At 46.6% G+C, this 20,092-nt stretch overlaps 1 pseudogene; it reads right to left on the bottom strand.

The window, feature by feature from the left end:
* The window catches only part of LOC118361208 (solute carrier family 12 member 7-like), an 83,112-nt pseudogene that overhangs the window by 42,159 nt on the left and 20,861 nt on the right, over positions 1-20,092 (bottom strand).

The following is a 20,092-nucleotide window of genomic DNA, read 5'->3' as shown; positions in this document are numbered from 1 at the left end:
AAAAAAGGGATTCATTAGTCATTATAGCTTGAGAACACAGGTTTCTTTTCTTGAACCATTAAACAACAGGCTTTCAGCATGCTTTTAGAGAAGGGCACTCGACATGTAATGCCATGACACAAATGACTGATGATTGGCTGACAGAAAATGTATAATAATGAGACAGTGGGAGCTGTACTGTTAGATTTCAGTGCAACCTTTTGACATTATGTGTTTTTGGCAAAATATGTGTTGTGGCTTTGTGGGGGCTGTGATTTGGCAAAGTGGGTGGGGTTATATCCTTCCTGTTTGGCCCTGTCCGGGGCTGTCATCGGATGGGGCCACAGTGTCTCCTGACCCCTCCCGTCTCAGCCTCCAGTATTTATGCTGCAGTAGTTTATGTGTCGGGGGGCTAGGGTCAGTTTGTTATATCTGGAGTACTTCTCCCTTCCTATCCGGTGTCCTGTGTGAATTTGAGTATGCTCCCTCTAATTCTCTCTTTCTCTCTTTCTTTCTCTCTCTCGGAGGACCTGAGCCCTCGGACCATGCCCCAGGACTACCTGACATGATGACTCGTTGCTGTCCCCAGTCCACCTGGCCGTGCTGCTGCTCCAGTTTCAACTGTTCTGCCTGTGATTATTATTATTTGACCATGCTGGTAATTTCTGAACATTTGAACATCTTGGCCATGTTCTGTTATAATCTCCACCCGGCACAGCCAGAAGAGGACTAGCCACCCAACATAGCCTGGTTCCTCTCTAGGTTTCTTCCTAGGTTTTGGCCTTTCTAGGGAGTTTTTCAGAGCCACCGTGCTTCTACACCTGCATTGCTTGCTGTTTGGGGTTTTAGGCTGGGTTTCTGTACAGCACTTTGAGATATCAGCTGATGTACGAAGGGCTATATAAATACATTTGATTTGATTTGATTATTTGGAATGAATCATTCTTGACTTCAGCTGAATCTGGTAATGAATTATGTGGCTGTTGATAAAGTTGAGGAGACTAAACTTCTTGGTGTCAACTTAGACTGTAAATTGTCATGGTATTGATTCAATTGTTGGAAAGATGGGGAGAGGTCTGACTGTGATAAAGAGATGTCCAGCCTTTTTAGGCCCACAGTCGACAGAAGTCCTGCTGGCTCTAATTTTATATAATCTTTACTACAGCCCGGTGATATGGTAAAGTGCTGCAAAGAAGGGTATGTATTGGGACATTTTGTGTTTTGTCCATTAAATGTGGATGCTACCACGGTTACGGCTAATCCTGAATGAATTGTGAATAATGATGAGTGAGAAAGTTAGACGCACAAATATCATACCCACCCAAAAATGCTAACCTCCCCCCTGTTATTGTAACGGTGAGAGGTTAGCATGTCTTGGGGGTATGATATAAAATGCTAACCTCCCCCCTGTTATTGTAACGGTGAGAGGTTAGCATGTCTTGGGGGTATGATATAAAATGCTAACCTCCCCCCTGTTATTGTAACGGTGAGAGGTTAGCATGTCTTGGGGGTATGATATAAAATGCTAACCTCCCCCCTGTTATTGTAACGGTGAGAGGTTAGCATGTCTTGGGGGTATGATATAAAATGCTAACCCCCCTGTTATTGTAATGGTGAGAGGTTAGCATGTCTTGGGGGTATGATATAAAATGCTAACCTCCCCTGTTATTGTAATGGTGAGAGGTTAGCATGTCTTGGGGGTATGATATAAAATGCTAACCTCCCCCCTGTTATTGTAACGGTGAGAGGTTAGCATGTCTTGGGGGTATGATATAAAATGCTAACCTCCCCCTGTTATTGTAACGGTGAGAGGTTAGCATGTCTTGGGGGTATGATATAAAATGCTAACCTCCCCTGTTATTGTAACGGTGAGAGGTTAGCATGTCTTGGGGGTATGATATAAAATGCTAACCTCCCCTGTTATTGTAATGGTGAGAGGTTAGCATGTCTTGGGGGTATGATATAAAATGCTAACCTCCCCTGTTATTGTAATGGTGAGAGGTTAGCATGTCTTGGGGGTATGATATCTGTGCATCTAACTTTCTCACATTCTATTCTTAGACGTTCTATTCTTATTTACAATAAAAGTGACTCAATACATTATATACACACACAATTCATTTATATTGGGCACAAAATAAACATCGGCAACACAACCAAAACAAACAGCAAGTGCATCCTACAAATTTTGTAGAGACACACGCTTGATGTCGTTAGTCATTGCGTCATATGGATATGGGACCAAATGCTTAACTTTTTACTACTTTAATACACATAAGTGAATTTGTCCCAATACTTTTGGTCCCCTAAAATAGGGGGGACTATGTAGAACAAGTGCTGCAATTTTTAAAATGGTTCACCTGACATGTGTAGCGGATGTGAAACGGCTAGCTTAGTTAGCGGTGGGGCGCTCTGCAAGGGCCGCGGCTTTTGTGGAGCGATGGGTAACGATGCTTCGTGGGTGACTGTTGTTGATGTGTGCAGAGGGTCCCTGGTTCGCGCCCGGGTATGAGCGAGGGGACGGTCTAAAGTTATACTGTTACACATGGATGGAAATAGCCTCAAATTAAAGCTGACAGTTTGTACTTTAACCTCAAGGTAACTAACATTTCAGAGTGCTGGAAAATGGACTTTTAGAAGTAAATCTGAAGGGCAAGGCATCCCAAATCCACCACAGATACTCCAACAAACGCACAGTGAAGCTAAGAGGCCCACCCTGTACCGTGATGAAACCTTCAAGACATTTGATCACAGGCATCACCCTCACAGGTACATTCCATCAAAAAGGAAGTTTCACAACAGCTCAAAAAGGGGGCACCACAATTGTTAAAAATTGTCCCAATAGAGTACCATCCCCTATTTGTCCAAAGTGGTAGCTACCTTTTTGACCATCTCTCAATCTAAACCCAAAGGAAAGTCCCACTGATCGTGGTCTGAGAGGGGAGGACAGGAAAGAGGTGTCAAACCCCCCCCATTGAGCCATCCTTAGCAGAGACTAATGTCATTGGTATGGGAAAGGGTTTGTGGTTTTACAATGAAATTGCCGCAACACTTGGAAAACAATGTTGGACGGTGGGTATTTCCCTTTTTGGATTTTAAGCAGCAAACTGGGGTAGGACAACAACTTAATAAAAGGTTTCTCCAGGCTGGAACTGTGGGAAAAGAGGGATAAAGGACGGGGTTGTATGCCAGACATGTAAGAGAATGAGGCCTTCTGTTCTTCAAAAAAAAGGACAGCACCTGATTAACAGCATCAGATAAAGCAACTGAACAGCAAATAAATTCAGCCCAGTAGAAAAAAAAAGATTGCTTGAATGATTATCAACCATGCTTTCATCCCAAGGATCACACAGGTCCCTTCATCTATCACACCGTGTCAAGAGGAGGTACTCTGCTTGACTTATGATATAAAAGACCACCACCTGGCACCCTCTCCCATGTCGAACTCTGGTGGAGTACCAATACAGATACATTTCAGACACAGAACTGCATTCACTTCTTGTTGTGGGGGTGGCTTTAGGGGGCGTGGTGGTGGTGGCTTTAGGGCGTGGTGGTGGTGGCTTTAGGGGGGCGTGGTAAAATGGTAACCTCCCCTGTTATTGTAATGGTGGTGGTTAGCATGTCGTGGTGGTGGTGATATAAAATGCTAACGTGGTGGTGGTGGTGGCTAATGGTGAGGGTTAGGGTCTTGGTGGTGGTGGCTTTAGGGCAGGGCTTGGTGGTGGTGGTGGCTTTAGGGAGGGCTTCTATGGTGGTGGTGGCTTTAAAAGGCGTGGTGGTGGTGGCTTTAGGGAGGGCGTGGTGGTGGTGGCTTTAGGGGGAGGCGTGGTGGTGGTGGCTTTAGGGGAGGGCGTGGTGGTGGTGGTGGCTTTAATACACATAAGTGGTGGTGGTGGCTTAAAATAGGGAGGCGTGGTGGTGGTGGTGGCTTTAGGGGAGGTTTGGTGGTGGAGGCTTTAGGGGAGGGCGTGGTGGTGGTGGCTTTAGGGGAGGGCGTGGTGGTGGTGGCTTTAGGGGAGGGCGTGGTGGTGGTGGTGGATTTAGGGGGGAGGGCGTGGTGGTGGTGGTGGCTTTAGGGGAGGGCTTGGTGGTGGTGGCTTTAGGGGAGGGCGTGGTGGTGGTGGCTTTAGGGGAGGGCTTGGTGGTGGAGGCTTTAAAAGGGCTTGGTGGTGGAGGCTTTAGGGGAGGGCTTGGTGGTGGTGGCTTTAGGGGGTGGTGGTGGTGGCTTTAGGGAGGGCTTGGTGGTGGTGGCTTTAGGGGCGTGGTTCCTTTAGGGAGGGCGTGGTGGTGGTGGCTTTAGGGGAGGGCACCACAATTGGTTGGTGGCTTTCCCAATAGTGGTGGCTTTAGGGGTGAGTGGTGGTGGTGGCTTTGGGGAGGGCTTAAACCCAAAGGTGGTGGCTTTAGGGGAGGACAGGGTGGTGGTGGCTTTAGGGCCAGGGCTTGGTGGTGGTGGCTTTAGGGGGGAAAGGTGGTGGTGGCTTACAAGGGGCCGCAACACTGGTGGTGGCTGTTAGGGGGCGTGGTGGTGGTGGCTTTAGGGGGCGTGGTGGTGGCTTTAGGGGAGGGCTTGGTGGTGGTGGCTTTAGGGGGAACTGTGGTGGTGGCTTTAGGGGAGGGCTTGGTGGTGGAGGCTTGTAGGGAATGGGCGTTCTGTGGTCTTTAGGGGGACGTGGTGGCATGGTGGCAAATTTCAGGGGAGGGGCGTAGTGGTGGCAACCATGGCTTTCAGGGAGGGATCGTGGTGGCTTGACTTTCAGGGGAGGAGCTTGCTGGTGGTGGCTTTAGGGGGCGACCACCACCTGGCTTTAGGGGAGGGCTTGGTGGTGGTGGCTTTAGGGAGGGCGTTTGGCACAGTGGCATTCAGGGCGTGGTGGCGGTGACTTTAGGGGAGGGCTTGGTGGTGGTGGCTTTAGGGGGGCGTGGTGGCGGTGGCTTTAGGGAGGGCGTGGTGGTGGTGGCTTTAGGGGGGCGTGGTGGTGGTGACTTTAGGGGAGGGCTTGGTGGTGGTGGCTTTAGGGGCGGGTGGTGGTGGTGGCTTTAGGGGGGGTGTGGTGGTGGTGGCTTTAGGGGCTTGGTGGTGGTGGCTTTAGGGGAGGGCTTGGTGGTGGTGGCTTTAGGGGGGCTTGGTGGTGGTGGCTTTAGGGAGGGCTTGGTGGTGGTGGCTTTAGGGGAGGGCGTGGTGGTGGAGGCTTTAGGGGAGGGCTTGGTGGTGGTGGTGGCTTTAGGGGGGCTTGGTGGTGGTGGCTTTAGGGGAGGGCGTGGTGGTGGTGGCTTTAGGGGAGGGCTTGGTGGCGGTGGCTTTAGGGGAGGCGTGGTGGTGGTGGCTTTAGGGGAGGGCTTGGTGGTGGTGGCTTTAGGGGAGGGCTTGGTGGTGGTGGCTTTAGGGAGGGCTTGGTGGTGGTGGCTTTAGGGGAGGGCTTGGTGGTGGTGGCTTTAGGGGAGGGCTTGGTGGTGGTGGCTTTAGGGGAGGGCTTGGTGGTGGTGGCTTTAGGGGGGCGTGGTGGTGGTGGCTTTAGGGGAGGGCTTGGTGGTGGTGGCTTTAGGGGAGGGCTTGGTGGTGGAGGCTTTAGGGAGGGCTTGGTGGTGGTGGCTTTAGGGGGGGCGTGGTGGTGGTGGCTTTAGGGGAGGGCTTGGTGGTGGTGGCTTTAGGGGGGCGTGGTGGTGGTGGCTTTAGGGGGGCGTGGTGGTGGTGGCTTTAGGGGAGGGCTTGGTGGTGGTGGCTTTAGGGAGGGCTGGTGGTGGTGGCTTTAGGGGAGGGCGTGGTGGTGGTGGCTTTAGGGGGCTTGGTGGCGGTGGCTTTAGGGGAGGGTGTGGTGGTGGTGGCTTTAGGGGAGGGTGTGGTGGTGGTGGCTTTAGGGGAGGGCGTGGTGGCGGTGGCTTTAGGGGAGGGCTTGGTGGTGGTGGCTTTAGGGGGGCTTGTGGTGGTGGTGGCTTTAGGGGAGGGTGTGGTGGTGGTGGCTTTAGGGGAGGGCGTGGTGGTGGTGGCTTTAGGGGGGGGGGCGTGGTGGTGGAGGCTTTAGGGGAGGCGTGGTGGTGGTGGCTTTAGGGGGGGAGGGCGTGGTGGTGGTTGCTTTAGGGGAGGGCGGGTGGTGGTGGCTTTAGGGGAGGGCGTGGTGGTGGTGGCTTTAGGGGAGGGTGTGGTGGTGGTGGCTTTAGGGGAGGCGTGGTGGTGGTGGCTTTAGGGGAGGGCTTGGTGGTGGTGGCTTTAGGGAGGGCGTGGTGGTGGTGGCTTTAGGGGAGGGCTTGTGGTGGTGGTGGCTTTAGGGAGGGTGGGTGGTGGTGGCTTTAGGGGAGGGCGTGGTGGTGGTGGCTTTAGGGGAGGGCTTGGTGGTGGTGGCTTTAGGGGAGGGCGTGGTGGTGGTGGCTTTAGGGGAGGGCTTGGTGGTGGTGGTGGCTTTAGGGGAGGGTGTGGTGGTGGTGGCTTTAGGGGAGGGCGTGGTGGTGGTGGCTTTAGGGGAGGGCGTGGTGGTGGTGGCTTTAGGGGAGGGCGTGGTGGTGGTGGCTTTAGGGGAGGGCGTGGTGGTGGAGGCTTTAGGGGAGGGCGTGGTGGTGGAGGCTTTAGGGGGGCTTGGTGGTGGTGGCTTTAGGGAGGGCGTGGTGGTGGTGGCTTTAGGGAGGGCGTGGTGGTGGTGGTGGCTTTAGGGAGGGCGTGGTGGTGGTGGTGGCTTTAGGGGAGGGCGTGGTGGTGGTGGCTTTAGGGGAGGGCTTGGTGGTGGTGGCTTTAGGGGGGCGTGGTGTGGTGGTGGCTTTAGGGGAGGGCTTGGTGGTGGATTTAGGGAGGGCTGGTGGTGGTGGCTTTAGGGGAGGGCTTGGTGGTGGTGGCTTTAGGGGGGGGGCGTTGTGGTGGTGGCTTTAGGGGAGGGCTTGGTGGTGGTGGCTTTAGGGGAGGGCGTGGTGGTGGAGGCTTTAGGGGAGGGCGTGGTGGTGGATTTAGGAGGGCGGGGTGGCTTGTTTGAAACATAAAAAATATAAAGCCAACAACGATCAATCACACTTTAGCTCACGTAGACAAACAAAGTGAGCATGTTTACATGTCCTTCGTGCTACACACAGAATGTTTTCTCTGGTCAAAGACCCTGTTTCTGGAATTATTTATTCACAACTTTTTTTTTTTAAAGGCACCATTAAATCAACAGTAAATATGTATGACGGGATACACTAACCAAGTGAAGACCTTTTAAAACCTGGAAACAATGATATGTCCTAAATACCGACAGTCTAAGCAAAGCCGTTTCCTCCAGTCTTGAGAACACCCACACGTTGAGAGGATTACATTTGCCTTGTCATTATCACCAATATCAGAAAGTAGGAGTCTGTTGTGCTTAGAAGTGGCTTGTGTCACTAAAAGTGTATCTGGAATTGAAAAACGTTATTGTCCCTGTGGAGACAACAGGCTCACCTTGACTGGTTTCTTACTCCTGGCTGGCCCCTCCTCATCGTCTGCCTCCTCGTGCTCTTTGACCCCCTGAGTGAGATTGGTGTAGTTGGCCAACTTGTTGAGTAGCGAGGACACCATGGGGTTGCTGTCCATCTCTTCCTGTGAAAAAGAAAAAAGAAAAAAAACCGAACACAAAAAGTATCATAACACATCTTGGCATGCTGTCTACATAAAAGGTCAGACCAATAACCCGGTAACCGGAGTGGTGGGTGAAACCATCAAGAGGAATTTCAAAATTGTACACAAATCAAAGTAGATTGGAATAGTTTTGCTGAAGTGAATTATAGTAGAGAAGTAGAAATGGATTTCCCAGTATAAGGGATCACTAGCACAGACAGGTCAGAGGGCAGACAAATGGCATTAGACAGTAGAAATGGATTTTCCATTATTCATTCGGTATAAGGGATCACTAGCACAGAGAGGTCAGAGGGCAGACAAATGGCATTAGACAGTAGAAATGGATTTTCCATTATTCATTCGGTATAAGGGATCACTAGCACAGAGAGGTCAGAGGGCAGACAAATGGCATTAGACAGTAGAAATGGATTTCCCAGTATAAGGGATCACTAGCACAGAGAGGTCAGAGGGCAGACAAAATGGCATTAGACAGTGACAACTGGATGAGTATAAAAGAGGGAAAGCCCCTTTCTTCACTTTTAACATTGAATCCCAGGTCAAACGCCCATGTAAAAGGTCATTATTGGATGTTGACAGTTACCTCGAAGAGGGCCATGTTCTTCCCATCATATAGATTTCCTTTGTCATGGTCTGTGTTGTTAATGAAGGGACTGTTTTCCTTTGGCATGCCATCGCCTGTGGAAGCAAACAAGACAGTTTTTGAGAAAACAAACCTCCATTGCAGTCATTGAAGTGACTGTTCGGCTGATGGAAGTAAAATGGATGACAGAGTAGATTAATATATAGATTAAAGGTTGCAAGATCGAATCCCCAAGCTGACAAGGTAAAACAAAAATCTGTTGTTCTGCCCCTGAACAAGGCAGTTAACCCACTGTTCCTAGGCCGTCATTGAAAATAAGAATTTGTTCTTAACTGACTTGCCTAGTTAAATAAAGGTAACATTTTAAATTTAATTAAAAAGATTAACTGGCCGTTAACCAGAGGTGAACCTTAAAAATCAGAAGAAAATATGGCAAAAGCTAAAACCAACCAGTTTGTTTAGAAGACAACTCAACTCCTCCAACTGTCCCTTCAATGAGTTTCAGGTCATCCCCGGAGTCGTTCTCTACTGGGACATGAAGGACCATCACAGTGATGGATGTCTATAGTCTGGTGGGAATTGTTCATGGATCCAGCTATTAAAACTTACAGCGGAGTAAAACACACATCCCCCTCACGGGTTGATATGGTTCAGAAACATCTCGTATGTCATTTCCATTGATTTCCATCGGGTCGCAGGCTATAAATAGACTAGCCTCGACTAATGCTTAAAACCCAGAAGAAAAAAGGGAATGTCAATCAAATACTATAACTGCCACTGCTACAGAGGGCAGTAGTGCTGGAAAGTGGAGATTATTCCTACTGAGCTACTGTAGTCTCTCATTTCAAACCTGCTGTGTTTTAGTGTTAGCGTCAGTCTGGCTAGCCGATTGTATCAACAGAGAGGAAACTACAGACCAAGACAGAGAATGAAGACTAAACAAAACAAGGGGAATTGAGTTTGTTTGGTCTGTGTTAAAAACGGCAACCCAGCTTTAAAGCCAACTTTTTTTAAACAATCAAAGAAAATGAGAGACAACTGTAGCAAATGACTCAAGCTTATGATTCTCCTCCAGTAGTTATGCTGCAATAGTTTGTGTCAGGGGGCTCGGGTCAGTCTGTTATATCTGGAGTATTTCTCCTGTCTTATCCAGTGTCCTGTGTGAATTTAAGTATGGTCCCTATAATTCTCTCCCTCCCGGGGAACCTGAGCCCTAGGACCATGCCTCAGTACGACCTGGCCTGATGACTCCTTGCTGTCCGCAGTACACCTGGTTGTGCTGCTGCTCCAGTTTCAACTGTTCTGCCTGCAGCTATGGAACCTTGACCTGTTCACCGGACGTACTACCTGTCCCAGACCTGCTGTTTTTGACTCTTGCGCGCCTGCCGTCTGTATTTCTGAATGCTCAGCTATGAAATGCCACTGACATTTACTCCTGAGGTGCTGACCTGTTGCACCCTCGACAACCACGGTGAATATTATTATTTGACCCTACTGGTCATCTATGAACATTTGAAAATCTTGGCCATGTTCTGTTATAATCTCAACCCGGCACAGCCAGAAGAGGACTGGCAACCCCTCAGAGGTTCCTCTCTAGGTTTCTTGATAGAAAGGCAGGAACCTTTCTAGGGAGTTTTTCCTGGCCACTGTGCTTCTAAATCTGCCTTTGTGATATCGGCTGATGTAAAAAGGGCATTAATAAATGCAGTGGAAAGAAAAAAATATGTGAACCCTTAACTGAATTTCTGCATAAATTGGTCATAAAATGACATGTGAACTTCATCTTAATCACAACAGCAGGCAAACACAGTCTGCTCAAACTAATAACACACAAATTATTGTATTTATTTTGTCTATATTGAATACAGAATTTAAACATTCACAGGGTAGGTTGGAAAAGTACGTGAACCCCCCTAGGCTAATGATTGGAGTCAGGAGTCAGCTACCCTGGAGTACAATCATTGAGACGAGATTGGAGATGTTGGTTAGAGCTGCCCTGGAGTACAATCATTGAGACGAGATTGGAGATGTTGGTTAGAGCTGCCCTGGAGTACAATCATTGAGACAGGATTGGAGATGTTGGTTAGAGCTACCCTGGCGCATAAAAGAAAAACCTCACAGAATTTGAGTTTGCTATTCTCAAGAAACATGCCTCGAACAAAAGAGATCTCAGAAGACCCAAGATTAAGAATGGCTGACTTGCATAAAGCTGGAAAGGGTTACCAAATTATCTCTAAAAAGCCTTGATGATCATCAGTCCAAAGTAAGCTACTGGAAAAATACTCTGTGGACAGATTAAACTAAAGTTGAGTTGTTTGGAAGGAACACAAAACACTAAGTGTGGAGAAAAAAAAGGCACAGCACACCAACATCAATCCCTCATCCCAACTGTAAAGTATTGTGACGGGAGAGTCATGGTTTGGAGCTGCTTTTCTGCCTCAGGGCCTGGACAGCTTGCTCGACGGAAAAATGAATTGCCAATTTTATCAAGAAATTTTGCAGGAGAATGTAAGGCTACCTGTCCACCAATTGAAGCTCAGCAGAAGTTGGGTGATTGCAAGAGGACAACGACCAAAACACAGAAGTAAATCAACAACAGAATGGCTTCAACAGAAGAAAATACACGTTCTGGAGTGGCCCAGTCAGTCCTGACCTCAACCCGTTGAGATGCTATGGCGTGACCTCAAGAGAGCGGTTAACACCAGACATCCCAAGAATATGAACTGAAACAGTTTTGTAAAGAGGAATGGTCCAACATTCTTCATGACGGTTGCGCAGGTCTGATCCGCAACTACAGAAAACGTTTGGTTGAGTATTAAATCCAAAGGTTCACATACTTTTCCCACCCTGCACTGTGAATGTTTACTCGTGTGTTCAATAAAGACATGAAAACGTATTGTTTGTGTGTTATTAGTTTAAGCAGACTGTGTTTGTCTATTGTTGTGACTTAGATGAAGATCAGATAAAATGTTATGACTAATTTATTACATTTACATTTAAGTCATTTAGCAGACGCTCTTATCCAGAGCGACTTACAAATTGGTGCATTCACCTTATGACATCCAGTGGAACAGCCACTTTACAATAGTGCATCTAAATCTTTTAGGGGGGGGGGGGTTAGTTAATTAATTTAATTAATTTATGCAGATTAATTTATGCAGATATCCAGGTAATTCAAAAGTGTTCACATGCTTTTTCTTGTCACTACACATTGAATTGATTAATGCTAAATAATGTTTCCTCAGAAATGGTTAATAAGATGCTTTAGGTTTACAATACAATGCTCTACATTGTTCACCCAGCAAAAATTAAATATCTTAAATATGCCGGCATAATTCATCCCATATCTTGAATCTAAAAAGGAGGACGTCCTGATGCCGTTTCCAGAGACTAATAGTGGAGCCTTTCCTCTTGTGAGGGCTCATATCCGTACACTGGAAGGTGGCGTAGTCATGTGTCTGACCACAACATTCTAGCACCAAACTGTGAGCCGAGCCGACACTTCCTCGGCATTCTGCAAAACAAATGTTTTGAGTAAGCGGAGAAGTGGACAGCCTCTAACATATGGGGTTAAGATACCAATGGTCTACGTATAGCACTAACCAAGATACAATGTGAGAGCGTCTCCTGTTTCCAACACACCCGGTAACCAGAGTCTCTCCTGTTTCAACACACCCAGTAACCAGAGCGTCTCCTGTTTCCAACACACCCGGTAACCAGAGTCTCTCCTGTTTCAACACACCCGGTAACCAGAGTCTCTCCTGTTTCAACACACCCAGTAACCAGAGTCTCTCCTGTTTCAACACACCCGGTAACCAGAGTCTCTCCTGTTTCAACACACCCGGTAACCAGAGCGTCTCCTGTTTCCAACACACCCGGTAACCAGAGTCTCTCCTGTTTCAACACACCCGGTAACCAGAGTCTCTCCTGTTTCAACACACCCAGTAACCAGAGCGTCTCCTGTTTCAACACACCCGGTAACCAGAGTCTCTCCTGTTTCAACACACCCGGTAACCAGAGTCTCTCCTGTTTCAACACACCCGGTAACCAGAGTCTCTCCTGTTTCAACACACCCGGTAACCAGAGCGTCTCCTGTTTCCAACACACCCGGTAACCAGAGCGTCTCCTGTTTCAACACACCCGGTAACCAGAGCGTCTCCTGTTTCAACACACCCGGAGTAACCAGAGCGTGTCTCCTGTTTCCAACACACACGGTAACCAGTGTCTCCTGTTTCAACACACCGGTAACCAGTGTGTCTCCTGTTTCAACACACCCGGTAACCAGAGTGTCTCCTGTTGTCTCCTCTTTCCAACACACCCGGTAACCAGAGTGTCTCCTGTTTCAACACACCCGGTAACCAGAGTGTCTCCTGTTTCCAACCACCTGAACCAGAGTCTCTCCTGTTTCAACACACCCGGTAACCAGAGCTCTCCTGTTTCAACACACACGGTAACCAGAGTGTCTCCTGTTTCAACACACACGGTAACCAGAGTGTCTCCTGTTTCAACACACCCGGTAACCAGAGCGTCTCCTGTTTCCAACACACCCGGTAACCAGAGCGTCTCCTGTTTCAACACACCCGGTAACCAGAGCGTCTCCTGTTTCAACACACCCGGTAACCAGAGCGTCTCCTGTTTCCAACACACCCGGTAACCAGAGCGTCTCCTGTTTCAACACACCCGGTAACCAGAGTGTCTCCTATCCCCACCCATTGAAGTGATTATACAAGTCAGCCAAATCCATTCATTCATATGGATTCTGGTGGAATGTGACCATTGACCGCTGTGTAACTTTTGCTGCTTGATCCTGCTGCTGGGAATAAAAGGCTTGTAGCCGAAGCCCTGTGGTAATCGTAGAGAGTCAGAACGTCCTTGTGTTACACACAGAGCAGAGAGCTTATGGTGAATGAATTGATAGTGTGTGCGGGGAAGGGATAACATAAATATTAGGGAATGTGAGTAAATATGTGGCGAGGCAAGGGGTAGCAACTCCATGTCTGAAACCGTCTGAAACGGTACACGCTACAGGTAATCGTTGGCTTTAATGACGCTAAATCCCAACGTCATCAAATCCCCTTTGAACCAAGGTTTAATTCCTGTGTGCTGGGTCTAGTCTTAGTGTAGTGCTGAAGTAATTGCAGCATTACCATGTGTGTAAGTGGAACACAGTGTCAGGATGATCCAACAGAATTCATTGGTCTGGATTCCTTTTCAACTGGAGACAATATTGATGGCAGCAATAGCAGGTAATCCTATGGAAAGTGAAAGTACAAAATTGCATTGACCTATTGCTGAGAGACAATTACATATTTATTATTCAAGCCAATGTTTCAGGTCAACAATCCAATTCTCAGGTTTCCCCAGAGCCATACATGTACTGTAGCTGCGATCTATGCCAATGAAGCTGCAGAATCCCTGGATCATGCCCTATCATCCGACAACACAGCAGGTGAAGAGATCCAAAGTCCACCAAATGAGCATCAACACCTCCTCACACTGATCTCTGTCACTCACAGGATGGATCCATGTGCTAACCAGAGACATGTTGTTGTGCAAGGAGCTTAAAAGGTCACGGGAGCATCGCTCAGATGACAATGAGATTGAACATTCGTTAGCATGGTACTCTCTATGGGTCTGATAGTCAGCTAGAACTCCAGACAGACTGTCTGGAGCATCTTATCAAAGTATAGGAGGGACGGGGTCAATGTTAGAGGGAGTAAAAAGGGGGAGGAGGTTAGTGTGTCTAGCCTTGACAGTAAATAAAAAGTGTGTGGGTGTGTATGCGTGTGTATTTGTGAGTGAACGAATGTGTGTATTGCAACATGCCCGAGTGTGTGTACATGTGTGAAGGAAATTAGATAACTAGCTGGAGAGAGGGTGGGTGAGCATCAGAGTGGGTGAGAAGGCCAGAGAGAGCACGAGAGAGAGAGTGTGGGTGAGCATCAGAGTGGGTGAGAAGGCCAGAGAGAGCACGAGAGAGAGAGAGAGAGAGAGGGTGGGTGAGCATCAGAGTGGGTGAGAAGGCCAGAGAGAGCACGAGAGAGAGCGAGAGGGTGGGTGAGCATCAGAGTGGGTGAGAAGGCCAGAGAGAGCACGAGAGAGAGAGGGTGGGTGAGAAGGCCAGAGAGAGCTCGAGAGAGAGAGAGGGTGGGTGAGCATCAGAGTGGGTGAGAAGGCCAGAGAGAGCACGAGAGAGAGAGAGAGGGTGGGTGAGAAGGCCAGAGAGCACGAGAGAGACTAAAACACACACCGTTCTGAAAGGGTGCGAGTCGGGAAAGAGTCCGCTGCTGATTGGGCTGACAGGCGTTATTCTCTGCAGCAACATTTTGCCTAAATCGATCTCGTTTTGCCTAAACCGTTCTCGTTTTGCCTAAACCGATCTCGTTTTGCCTAAACCGATCTCGTTTTGCCTAAACCGATCTCGTTTTGCCTAAACCGATCTCGTTTTGCCTAAACCGATCTCGTTTTGCCTAAACCGATCTCGTTTTGCCTAAACCGATCTCGTTTTGCCTCAGCCGGTTGCTCAAGAAGAATACCCAAATTCTTGTCATTCTTCCCTAAACCTGTGCACAACAAACATTCATACTGACCCAGGTCAGCTCTGATAGAAGATACGGGAACCACGCGGTGCCATTTTCAGTGTGTTCTCTTGGTCTCCGACTGTATAGTTTCATTGAGGCTTCTCTACGTCATAGTATAAAGGTCAAAACAACCCCAGACAATCGCCATGTACTAAATAAGCTAACCAAGCCGTGGGCTGTTAAATGGTTGAGTATCTTCCTCATAGTAATGTAAGATTCTGACATAGAGCTCTGTGTCTGTGTGTGTGTGTGTGTACTAAGAAAGACCCAACAGTTAGGCCTATCCCAGGCAAAACTCTCATTAGTGAAGCAGACGTCTTACTGATGCTGTGGACGCAGGCATACAACCAATGCTCTCTTACCTAAACTTCCATTCTAAACAGCCCCTCAAAGACCATGGGATAACCATCAGTATCAGGCAACAGCAAACCACTGTCCACAAAATAAACCAACCCAGCTTCACCCAAATCATTAGGCAGCAACAAAGGAACGTATTCCCCAGTAAGGCAACAGTGCTTTAAAGTCAAAGGTGAATTGACGCAGTTTAATTTAATTCAAATCATATGTTATTTGTCACATGCTTTGTAAACAACAGGTGTAAAGAGTGAAATGCTAACTTAACTTAAGGTCCATTCCCAACAATACAGAGAGGACAATAATGAGAAATAATATAAAAATGACAAACAACACATGGAATAATGAGTAACGATAACTTGGGTACATACACATACCAGTACCGAGTCGATGTGCAGGGGTACAAGGTAACTAACTACCAGTCATAAGTTTGGACACACCTACTCATTCCAGGGTGTTTCTTTATTTGTACTATTTTCTACATTGTAGAATAAAAGGGAAGACATCAAAACTATGAACACATTATGAACACACTTGGCATTCTCTCAACCAGATTCACCTGGAATGCTTTTCCAGCATTCTTGAAAAAGTTCCCACATATGCTGACCCCTTGTTGGCTGCTTTTCCTTCACTCTGCAGTCCGACTCATCCCAAAATCTCAATTGGGTTAAGGCCGGGTGATTGTGGAGGCCAAGTCATCTGATGCAGCACTCCATCACTCTCCTTCTTGGTCAAATAGCCCTTACACAGCCTGGAGGTGTGTTGGGTCATTGTTTTGTTGAAAAACAAATGATAGTCCCACTAAGCACAAAACTGATGGCACGGCATATCACTGCAGAATGCTGTGGTAGCCATGCTGGTTAAGTGTGCCTTGAATTCAAAATAAAATCAGCGTCAACAGCAAAGCACCCCCACACCATCATACCTCCTCCTCCTCCATGCTTCACGGTGGGAACCACATGTGGAGATTATCTGTTCACCTGCTCTGCGTCTCAAAAAATACACGGCGGTTGGTACCAAAAAGAAAAAGTTTGGACTCAGACCAAAAAACAGATTTCCACCTGTCTAATGTCCATTGCTCGTGTTTCTTGGCCCAAGCAAGTCTCTCCTTCTTATTGGTGTCCTTTAGTAGTGGTTTCTTTGCAACAATATGACCATGAAGGTCTGATTCACACAGTCTCCTCTGAACAGTTGATGTTGAGATGTGTCTGTTACTTGAACTCTTGAAGCATTTATTTGGGCTGCAATTTCTGAGGCTGGTAAACTCTAATGAGTTAAAGAGAAAACTGTCCATATACACAGGGTATACCAAACATTAGGAATACCTTTCTAATATTAAGTTGCGTTGCCCTCAGAACAGCCTCAATTCGTCGGGGCATGGACTCTACAAGGTGTTGAAAGCGTTCCACAGGGATGCTGGCCCATGTTGACTCCAATGCTTCCCAGTTGTGTCAAGTTGGCTGGATATCCTCTGGGTGGAGGACCATGCTTGATACAGGAAACTGTTGAGCGTGAAAAACCCAGCAGCGTTGCAGTTCTTGACAAACTGGTGCTCCTGGCACCTACTACCATATCATGTTCAAAGGCACCTCAATGTTTTGTCTTGCCCATTCACCCTTTGAATGGCACACATACATAATTGCGGTCTCAATTGTCTCAATGCTTAAAAATCCTTCTTTAAATCTGTCTCCTTCCCTTCATCTACACTGATTGAAGTAGATTTAACAAGTGACATCAACAAGGGATCATAGCTTAAACCTGTTCAGTCTGTCATGGAAAGAGTTCTTAATGTTTTGTATACTGAGTGTATATGCCAACAAAGCAGAATCAGAATCAACTCTTTCGCACAGGTGTTTTCATTCATTATAATCCAAACAAACAATTCATATTTCCTGCAGGATTATTTTCATGTTGTGAGAAACGGGTCAAATTAATTTATCCTCCATCTGTAGATGAGTGTGATTGAAGAGTAACGCGCTAGAGGAAGGCATGTCCTCTCTGTGTTGATGAATGATTGCAGGTGTGTGAGCGAGGCTCGTTCTGAACCTGACCTCTAGCAGGCACGCATGAGAAGACAATAGCCTGAGAGACAGAGAGGATGTGACATTTTCCAGAAATCCTGGTTGGAGGATTCCGGATTCCCGGCTCCTTCCCTCCTGATTCTGGGAATCCTCCAACCAGGATTTCGGGAAAACCAGGGAATTATTGAAAATTCCTGGAATTTTGCAACCCTAAAGTATGTGTGACAGCACATCAGCTAGTTGTGCACTAATGGGGAAGCCAAGCATCTCAGTCTCTATGGTAATAAATGGCCACACACAGTATTTATATCCACTAAGCTCCCCTCGGTGGCAGCTGTGCACATTAAGCTCCCTAGCACTCCCAACGTTAGTCAGTCTGACCGGTTCACGGTACGAGAGAAACAGTGGGAGACAGAAAGTATTTCCTTCAAGCCCTTTAGTCTTACTACAACTCAAGCCCAATAAAGACCACAAAAATCATCCCAAGTCCAGAAATCCATTTAAAATACCAAATTTGGACAGACGGAACAAGTTTATAATAAATAAAAACGCACCTTCACTTCTACTATAGATAAATGTACATAAACCTAAACAGCATAATTATTTTAGTACACCATTTCTGATATATCACAACTTATTTTTTACTTCAGAAAATATTCCCTTTTTTCCAAATGTGTTACAAAGTCGGATTAATTGTCATTTTTCGTCAACACAAAACACTAACGTCACAGTACATTTTTATTTCATGAATAAAGATGAAAGAAAAAACGAATATCTTGATTAGATAAGTATTCAATTCTTCAAGCTCGGTCAAGTTGGTTGTTGATCATTACTAGACAGCCATTTTAAGTCTTGCCATAGATTTCAGTCAAAACTGTAACTAGTCCATTTAGGAACATTCAATTTCGTCTTGGTAAGAAAATCCAGTGTATATTTGGCCTTGTGTTTAAGGTTATTGTCCCGCTGAAAGGTGAATTTGTCTCTCAGTGTCTGTTGGAAAGCCGACTGAACCAGGACATCCTCTTGGATTTTGCCTGTGCTTAGCTCAATTACGTTTATTTTTTTATCCTAAATAACTTCCTAATCCTTGCCGATGACAAACACACCCATAACATGATGCAGCTACTACCATGCTTAGTAATATGAAGAGTGGTACTCAGTGATGTGTTGAATTGGCCCTAAACATAACGCTTTGTATTCAGGACAAAAAGGTATTTTCTTTGCCACATTTTTTGCAGTATTACTTCAGTGTCTTATTGCAAACAGGATGCAGATTTTGGAATATTTGTATTCTGTACAGGCTTCCTTGTTTTTCACTCTGTCATTTATGTCAGTATTGTGGAGTAACTACAATGTTGTTGATCGTTCCTCAGTTATTTCCTATCACAGCCATTAAACTAACTGTCTTGAAGTCACCACTGGCCTCATGGTAAAATCCCTGAGTGGTTTCCTTCCTCTCCGGCAACTGAGTTAGGAAGGACACCTGTATCTTTATAGTGACTGGGTGATACAGCATCCAATGTGTAATTAATAACTGCACCATGCTTAAGGGGATATTCAATGTCTGATATTATTTTTACCCATCTACCAATAGGTGCCCTTCTTTGGGAGGCATTGGAAAACCTCCCTGCTCTGTGGTTGAATCGGTGTTTGAAATTCACTGCTCGACTTGAGGGACCTTACAGTTAACTGTATGTGTGGGATACAGAGATGAGGTAGTCATTTAAAAATCATCTAAAACACTATTATTGCACACAGAGTGAGTCCATGCAACCTATGTGACTTGTAAAAGGACATTTTTACTCAGGATTGCCATAACAAAAGAGGTAAATACCTATTGACTAAAGACATTTCGGCTTTTCATTTTTAATTAATTTTGTAAACATTTCTAAAAACATATTTCCACTGTGACATTATGGGGTATTGCGGGTAGATCAGTGACACAAAAATCTTTAATTTAATTCATTTGCCATTTTAAAAACACAACAACATTTGGAATAAGTCAACATCACAATAGAATTGTGTTTTTAGAAATGTCCTTTGTAGCGCAGGTGGTTGAAACGCCAGGGTGTTTGTGGGTTCGATTCCCGGGATCACCCATACATTAAATGTGTGCACACATGACTAAGTCGCTTAGTCATATATAATATATATATCATATATATAAATAAATATATAATATATATATAAATAAATAAATATATATATATATATATATATATATATAAATTATATTTAGCAGTCACTTTTATATATATTAGTTCAGAAGCCTTTACTGTGCAGGATAATGAGGTAGCAGCATGGCTCTGACTAAGAAATCCAGAGTAGAAGACTCTAGGGGGTTTAAAAACAAACCTCCAGGTGAGAGTCACTTACCCCTCCGTCGCGACAGCGAGCCTTCTCCTTTCTCCATGCTAGAGTGAAGAGGGGCTGAGGCGGGGGTGGGGGGGAGGGGGGTTGAGGAGGGAGACGTCCCTGTAGTGCTGCTGCTGTTAGGGAGGTCCCAAGTGCAGAGGTCAAGGAGGAGAGGCCGGGAGCTGCTAGCGTTGTGTGGCTACGGTAGAGACGCAATGTCGCCCGAGCGAGGATCAGCTCTCTGTGTGTGTGTGTGAGTGAGACACTGGCCGAAGAAGATGGCAGCAGCCACGCATCACAGCCCCCCCTCCCCCCAATCATCACCTAATCTCTCGCTCTCTCTCTATTCCCTCTCAGGGGGTAGGAGCAGTGAGAGAGGGCGGGAGAAAGTGAGAGGAGAGAGGATGAGTGAGACAAGTAGGAGAAGAGAGATGTACAGCTGATCTTCTACCTGTGAGCATCCAGCACTCCATTACATCCCAAGCCTCTGAACAGAGCAAATGTAGCTCTACATCAGAGGAAACACAAAGGGTTTACAACACACACATACACTGCAGACTGTACAATACAATACAGTGCAGTACAGACACTCTCCTCAAAACACATTCTGTCCTAAATGGATGCAACAACAGGGTGATCAAAT

This window comes from Oncorhynchus keta, chromosome 28, assembly GCF_023373465.1.
Source record: "Oncorhynchus keta strain PuntledgeMale-10-30-2019 chromosome 28, Oket_V2, whole genome shotgun sequence".
Lineage (NCBI taxonomy): Eukaryota > Metazoa > Chordata > Actinopteri > Salmoniformes > Salmonidae > Oncorhynchus > Oncorhynchus keta.
This window is presented reverse-complemented; position numbering and strand designations above follow the sequence as displayed.